This window comes from Amblyomma americanum, chromosome 3, assembly GCF_052857255.1.
Source record: "Amblyomma americanum isolate KBUSLIRL-KWMA chromosome 3, ASM5285725v1, whole genome shotgun sequence".
Classification (NCBI taxonomy): domain Eukaryota; kingdom Metazoa; phylum Arthropoda; class Arachnida; order Ixodida; family Ixodidae; genus Amblyomma; species Amblyomma americanum.
The window spans coordinates 81111980-81119694 of NC_135499.1; the positions used below are offsets into that span (position 1 = coordinate 81111980).

Genomic DNA, 7715 nt, shown 5'->3' on the forward strand with positions numbered 1-7715 from the left:
AAAAGTAGGCCGATCAGTATAGGCAAGTTAGCTTACCTTCGCTTTGGTTTACACCCATAGAGACGGCTTTAAACTTCTGAATTAAAACCAATTGTCTTACTCAGTCATACTGTGACAGAGACCCGGATTCCCAAATGAGGGCTTTTAATTTACCAAATGAGACTCGAAGCATTCTCATTTTCATGCTTAGATAAGGGCAGGTTGGGCAGACTTGCACTGTGAGCCTTGTGGTTGCTCAAGCACAATGTGATAGTGTTTTTATTTTATGGCGCAAGGGCATCTGCGGCCAAAGAGCGCTGTGGCACAAAGTATTCTTCGTTTTTGCTGAAGGTGAGGTCACAGACTCATTTACCAAGCATTTCACTCTGACTAAGCCGAGCACCAGGCTAAGGGGAAGTTCGTACCCACTGTATCACCGGTGGGTTCCCGGCGGCACTGGGGATCGAACCCCGCACCTTCCGCATGCGAGGCGGATGCCTCGGCCACTCGGATGCGACTAGGCCACCGCCGCTGCGGTGTGAAGCTCAATATGAAATACCCCGCAGTTTCACCTATATATTGCACCTGCCAGACGAAACATTGCTGTAAAAAACTGTGCACGTGGATTTCTGTTCGACAAAAATTAAGAACATTAGGAGCGGTAAATGAGGGACACTGAAAAATATACAGAAAGAGAAAACGCTGCCCTCAGTGAAGGTTTAAAAGTGAAAGAATTACACGGAAATACGAGGGACAAATGCTAAGCAATACTGCCTTCACATCGCAGGAACGATGAAAACTGTTCTAAACAAACACATCGAGTGCGATGCGGAGAGCATACGCAATCATGGATGAATTTGTATGTTATATTTAGGTCGTAAACTATAGACTCGCAGCTATATCAAATGACTTAGTTACCTGGAAAGCAAGCATATCGCTTCGCGCTACCAACGACGGTCGCTTAAACATTCCGTGGATCGTTCTTGCCGCACACATGACCGCCCGCTTCCAGGGCAGTCTTTTCTTCGGCAAGCTGTTTGTCAAGTACTCCAGGGCAGGTGGCGCGTTTTTATTTACGTGGCTGACAAGATGCCAGATGTCTGAAGGCTGCAACTGTTCGTCGCACAGCTCGACAAAGTCGAAACCGCGATTTCTCTTCAGAGGTTTAGACTGTTCGTCAGTCATAACTACGAAAGCGTCACCGGTAAGTAGAGCACGCAATGTCTCAAACCTGATATTTCGAGAAAGAGGGGTCGTCGACAGACAACGATATCGACAGAAGGGAAACTGTAAATAGCCCGCCTGCTATTTCAGTGTTAGCACATCGCTCTTGCTGCGTTCATCAGCCGCCCCTAGCCACGAAATTCTTTTATTCGTCATGCATTTCTTCAGTGCTCCAGGGCACACGCCACGTACATATTTCGACAGGTGACACGATGTCAGGTGTCTAAATGCTGACTTCTTTTCGTCACAGCGGTCTACCGAGTCAAAATCGCACTTTCTCTCTGGAGGCCTAAACTGTTCATGAGCCTTAACTGCAAAAGCACCACCAGTAAGTCCAGGACGTCATGCCTCAGATCGTGACCTCGACAGGGCGAGAGCGCCGAGAGGCAAGGATATCGACAGAAGTGGAACTGTTGTACCTAGCTCGGCGTTTACACCGAGTATTAGACTTGCTTAAGACAGCTCACAGGCTCAACGCGCAGAAATATAGCGAGGAATAATAGCCGCGAATTGGTTCTGAGTAAAGCTAATTTATGTCCGAGAAGAATTATGCAACACTTTTTTTCGCTTGCGGCTATTTGAACAGTACATGGCATATCAAAGCGCATTTACATTGCGACACGTAACTTTGAAAACCGTACATTGCGAGAAGAAATGCGGGCACTGTATGAGAGGCAGCCGTTAACTCGCAATTTTGGATTCCTTTTCGCAGTGTAATTCGAAACTCACCTATTGCAGTTATTTATAAATGTTTCTCATAGATAACCAGGTTTCCCGTAACCGTATAATTCCGTCAACTTCTTGCAGCTCCTTCAAAGTAGGAGATGAGTACAGGGGAGGAGAAACACCTTTTTTTACGTCAGTCATTGGATTTGGTGAAAAGGTGCGCTTGCTGCTCCGGAGGCCGTGAAGGAATCAAATTAGACCTTTTATATTCCCAGAAAAAAAAAATTAAAACTGTAGCCAGTCTTCGTAAGCTCTCTTCTTTGCCCTCCTAGCGGCACTGCAACAGCCGCGTTAAACTAGGCTTCGTTACATTACTCTTTCGCATAAGCAGAAATTTCGTTAATTGCGTATCGGGACGGCACTTCATCCGTACATTTCAGAACAGCTTAGTAGAGTTGCTGCCGGTATAGGTAGACAGAGGTGGCAGAGTACGTGGTAGTAGGAGAAAAAGGGATAATTTGGCGGCAAGAAAGGGGCCTTCGATCACCCTTACGAAAGGTAACAATTAGATGTCTTCGGCCAAAACAGAATGAAATATAGATGCTGATCTTCGTAAGAGCATTGAGGTTGAGGTACCAGATTTTAACAATAATAATAATTGTTTTTTGGGTGGGAAAGTAAATGGCGCGGTATCTGTCTCATATATTGTTGGACACCTGAACCGCGCCGTAAGAGAAGGGATAATGGAGGGGGAGAAAAAAGAAAGGAAGAAGGAGGTGCTGTAGTAGAGGGCACCGGAATAATTTCTGGCACCTAGGGATCTTTAACCAGCACTGAGATCGCATAGCACACGGGCGCCTCAGCGTTTTGCCTCCATAAAAACGCAGCCGCCGCAATCGGGTTCGAACCCGGGAACTGCGGATAAGTAGCCGAGCGCTCTAACCACTGAGCTATCGAGGCAGGTGCTAGATTTCAAGAAGTTTTTTTTTTCACGTGAACACTGTCGCAATATGCGATAATGAAAATCTATCTCGGAAATGTTCAAAAGATGGTTGAATAAAATTAAAAATTCGGCACAGGCACTTTATACTGCTTAAGTGTTTGAATATGAAAGCTTTGATAGTTGACTTTCATTACACGAGCGCACATATAACTGGTTGCAATGAAATCCAGGCACGAATTGGCAAGCTGCAGGCCTTGCGCTCCGATGTAATCGCTTCCGGAGGCGCGATGTATGACACCCCCCCCCCACACACACACACACACACACGAGCGTATGACGCCACCCGGAACGCTGTACGACGAACGGTTGCGTCACAATTTTAATACGAAAATCTGCAAAGTCATACAATTGAAGGTGCATATGTCGTCGTTTTCGAGCCCGTGTCGCTAACTAGCCTCCAACTTGGATATCGCTTGTAAACTATATGCTGCGAGAAATCGTGTGACACCACCCAGTACGCTCTACGACAAGCGGTTGCGTCAAATTTTGAACGAACGTCGCGAAAACATGCGCCACATGGAGGTCGGTCTCCATGCCAGGGAAACATGCGCCACATGCAGTATATATGGATGAACGACACGTAGACGATTGCCTGATGGCGTCACCTTAATTTTCTTGACGTCGCCAGGATTTCTGTACCATCTCCTAGTACTCACAAACAGACACGGCGCCGGCTTTTGCCTTAGTGGGACTAGTATTGCTATCGCATTAAAACGTGCATGTGGTGTGCTTACTTTCCTTTCCTGTTCATACCATTACGGCGATATGTGAAACATGTTTTTCCGACCGCTAAGCTTCCATTTCACTAATAGGAGCTACTGTATAAAGAACTAGGAGAAAACTGACAGAACTCATGTGGCCAGGCATATATCTGACATTGTTCAATACCTGAACAGCACCTGAGAATGATTCGACAGCCTAGCTGCGCCTTGCAAGCGACTTTTTTTGCGCGAAGGAAATAGAAATCAGCGACGAAAAAAAAAACGGGGCTTCCCCTCCAAACCGCAAAGGATTGAAGCCACGAAGTAACTCCTGTTGCTGCCCCTAGCCTTTCAAGCGACTACAGCACGACAGCGACATGCCGTGGGATACTTTTCCAGCGAAGCCTGTTCCCTTCTCGCCACCGTCAACAGCAGGGCAGCCGACCGACGCACAAAATTGATCGAATCTGATACGAAGCGCGGTACGGCTCTGGAGAAGTTCGTTGTCACCCTGGACAATCTCGCAGCGAGCGCGTGCCGGAGGTGATATTACGTGCGTGGCATTACATGTGCTATTACGTGCGCTGTGCTATTACAGGCGTCGCGGGCCGTGCATTGTTAGACGAATGCCTTTCTTGGCTTCTACGTGGCGAGGACGGAAGTTGTAGACGGAAGATGTCCACACGAACTGTCAGTCATAAGTTCTGTGGTAAATGGAGGAAAAAGGCAAAAGTTCAGCAAGCAGGTGTAGGTAATGTAGGTACGTGTACGTAATAAAATAAACCAGGAAAAAAGTAAAAAATAAAAGTAAAAGTAAAAAGAAGAAAGAAAAACAAACAATAAAATAAAAAATCTGTAAATAAGTTACAGAAAGTAACAGAAAATGAGAGATGGAGGGAGAAAGAGAGAACTGGGAAAGGCTTTCGCATTTGCGCTCTTAAGGAGACTTAAGCGCAATCCTGTAATTTTTTAGAACTGTTCGGGCTTCTAGAGGAAGCAGTCAAACTGGCCTCGCACGCTTTTTAAAACAATTGGAAGGAACATTCAAGCTCCGCCTTAAGGGATATGTCGCGATAGCTTTAATGGGCTAATTGTCATATATGCAGAATTGGTCATTCTCTATTTTGCGTTCGGACATCGCTGGAAGTCTTCATACCATTCCTAGTGCTGTTGGGCAGCGGTTTAGCAATGCACCACTGCCCTGCTATCGCAGGCACTACCACCGGGGGGGCTTGTGCGACGCGGGTTACTCCTCACGAGCAACCTCTCCTCTCGCGGCCAATCATTAACTACCACCATCCGCTGTGCACAGTTTACTCACTGTCCGCTGGACAGGTTGTGACAACTCCACAAGGTTACCTGACCTGGTTGGCACACCACCCCTAGGTCGCTTCTCTGGGGATTTTTCGTGGATTTTTCGCTCGCGGTCAATGACGCTGATGCGGAATTTCCTGCGACACGAGCTCATTAACGCAGTCGCATTAAAACACTGAACCTCCTAGATTTCTACCCTGATTGCTACATCCTGTGGAGCAGCTGAAGAGTTGGGAGCTGAATTCGAACATAACGAGTTACGAAAGTTGTCCGTAAAATAAGGTTCTCAAGGAGCTGCAGTCGCGAGGACCGCTGTTACGTGGACTCCGGCAACCCTGACGTGTAACTTGGTTACCCCTCTCTTAGTCCCCGCCCAAGTGAGCTGTCTACAACACTCAGACTTGGCGTGGCAGCCATTAGAGAATTGAGCTCCTAATCGCTGCTACCGCCAGGTGCGGATTGCGCTTTGTGATTCGTTGTGTGTGTGTGTGTGTGTGTGTGTGTGTGTGTGTGTGTGTGTGTGTGTGTGTGTGTGTGTGTGTGTGTGTGTGTGTGTGTGTGTGTGTGTGTGTGTGTGTGTGTGTGTGTGTGTGTGTGTGTGTGTGTGTGTGTGTGTGTGTGTGTGTGTGTGTGTGTGTGTGTGTGTGTGTGTGTGTGTGTGTGTGTGTGTGTGTGTGTGTGTGTGTGTGTGTGTGTGTGTGTGTGTGTGTGTGTGTGTGTGTGTGTGTGTGTGTGTGTGTGTGTGTGTGTGTGTGTGTGTGTGTGTGTGTGTGTGTGTGTGTGTGTGTGTGTGTGTGTGTGTGTGTGTGTGTGTGTGTGTGTGTGTGTGTGTGTGTGTGTGTGTGTGTGTGTGTGTGTGTGTGTGTGTGTGTGTGTGTGTGTGTGTGTGTGTGTGTGTGTGTGTGTGTGTGTGTGTGTGTGTGTGTGTGTGTGTGTGTGTGTGTGTGTGTGTGTGTGTGTGTGTGTGTGTGTGTGTGTGTGTGTGTGTGTGTGTGTGTGTGTGTGTGTGTGTGTGTGTGTGTGTGTGTGTGTGTGTGTGTGTGTGTGTGTGTGTGTGTGTGTGTGTGTGTGTGTGTGTGTGTGTGTGTGTGTGTGTGTGTGTGTGTGTGTGTGTGTGTGTGTGTGTGTGTGTGTGTGTGTGTGTGTGTGTGTGTGTGTGTGTGTGTGTGTGTGTGTGTGTGTGTGTGTGTGTGTGTGTGTGTGTGTGTGTGTGTGTGTGTGTGTGTGTGTGTGTGTGTGTGTGTGTGTGTGTGTGTGTGTGTGTGTGTGTGTGTGTGTGTGTGTGTGTGTGTGTGTGTGTGTGTGTGTGTGTGTGTGTGTGTGTGTGTGTGTGTGTGTGTGTGTGTGTGTGTGTGTGTGTGTGTGTGTGTGTGTGTGTGTGTGTGTGTGTGTGTGTGTGTGTGTGTGTGTGTGTGTGTGTGTGTGTGTGTGTGTGTTTCCACTATCTCTTCAGTGGAAACATTCAGGGTCGCCGAAGCCGTTGAAGGTTAACGAAACATGATCTGCCCGCAAAGTGATGGCGAGCGTCTTTTGTGACAGGAGGGGGTTATTATTGTGCGAAATCATGCCTGCTGGAACAAAAATCAATGCGAGTCGCTACTGTGGGATGTTGGTGAACTTTCACCGCGCGATTCAAACAAGAGGTGAGGCATGCTACCAAAGGAAGTGCGTTTCCCTAAGGACAACGCTCGTCTAGACATCCCCCGTGTAACAAACGATCTCATTAACAAATTTAGATGGGATACTGTTACACGCCCGCCCTACAGCAGAGACATAGCCCCAAATGACTACCAGCTCTTCCCTGAATGGAAGAAACTCCTGGGTGGGACGCATTTCTGAACCGGAGATGAGCTGAAAGAAGAGCTTTAAAGCTACCTTCGTGGAGAGGCGGGAGAGTTCTTCTATTCAGGCAGAAAGAATATGGTACACCGCATAAAAAAAAATGCTTTTACCTCAACAGCGTTTATGTCGAAGAATTGGGGAAGTGTAAGCTTTCCGGAGATGTAATATTCAATGCCAATAAACATGTTCTCATTTTGAAAAATCACTGGGAACCTTATTTTATGGACAACCTCGTATATTCCAGAAAAGCCATGCCAGCTGTTCAGTTTAGATGCGAATACCATAAGATGGAGCGTGTACTGTTCTTTGTAAATCATTCTATGGTGAATACTCTCCCTCGGAAAACAGTTTTGATCCTTTATTTTGTGCAGAGAACGCTGCAAGATGTCCCCAACGCTCAGAAATATTTTCTGTCTGGCCATCCAGCTGGCAGCTCGTAAGCAAATACGTTCCTATCTTCCTACTTGTTGGCGGCGTTTATCTGCCACCAATAGTCGTACGAATACGCAATGTTCGTGTTTTGTTTTTTACAGTGAACCTATTTATCCAGACGCAAGCACGCAAGGAGCAGGAGTTCGAGCCACGAGCGGGTGGTGGCTGCGAGAACCAATCGATCTGGACCTTGCTCAGGATTCTGGCTACCAAACTTTTCAGTTTGATCCTGCCGCTTTTCCAGGGGATAGCCGCGGGTTGAAAAGGCCACCAGAACAAAGTAAACAACTGAAGTATCTTCTGTCCTTATTGAACGTTGCAAGCGAGTCATGTTCACCTCTTTCTTTTTGTCTATATCTGCTGATATGTATGTTTGGACCGCTTGAGCAGTCGAAACCGAGTCTACAACACGGCATAGCAACGCCGCGGAAATAGCGACTGCACGTCCAAGAAATAACACGCAGTCAATTCAACGATGAGCGTACGACGATCAGATCATTTTGAGGCTTTTTCGCTGTGTAAAACACAACGTGCTACTTCTCTCTCGTGGCCCA

General features: G+C 47.2%; 1 long non-coding RNA gene across 1 annotated transcript; it reads left to right on the forward strand.

Annotated features, from left to right (window-relative positions):
• Nucleotides 1-947: 947 nt before the first annotated feature.
• Nucleotides 948-7460, forward strand: LOC144123109 (uncharacterized). The gene is made up of 3 exons (XR_013313006.1): nt 948-1183; nt 7101-7165; nt 7263-7460. It is a non-coding gene; the product is annotated as an uncharacterized LOC144123109 (long non-coding RNA).
• Nucleotides 7461-7715: the final 255 nt, after the last annotated feature.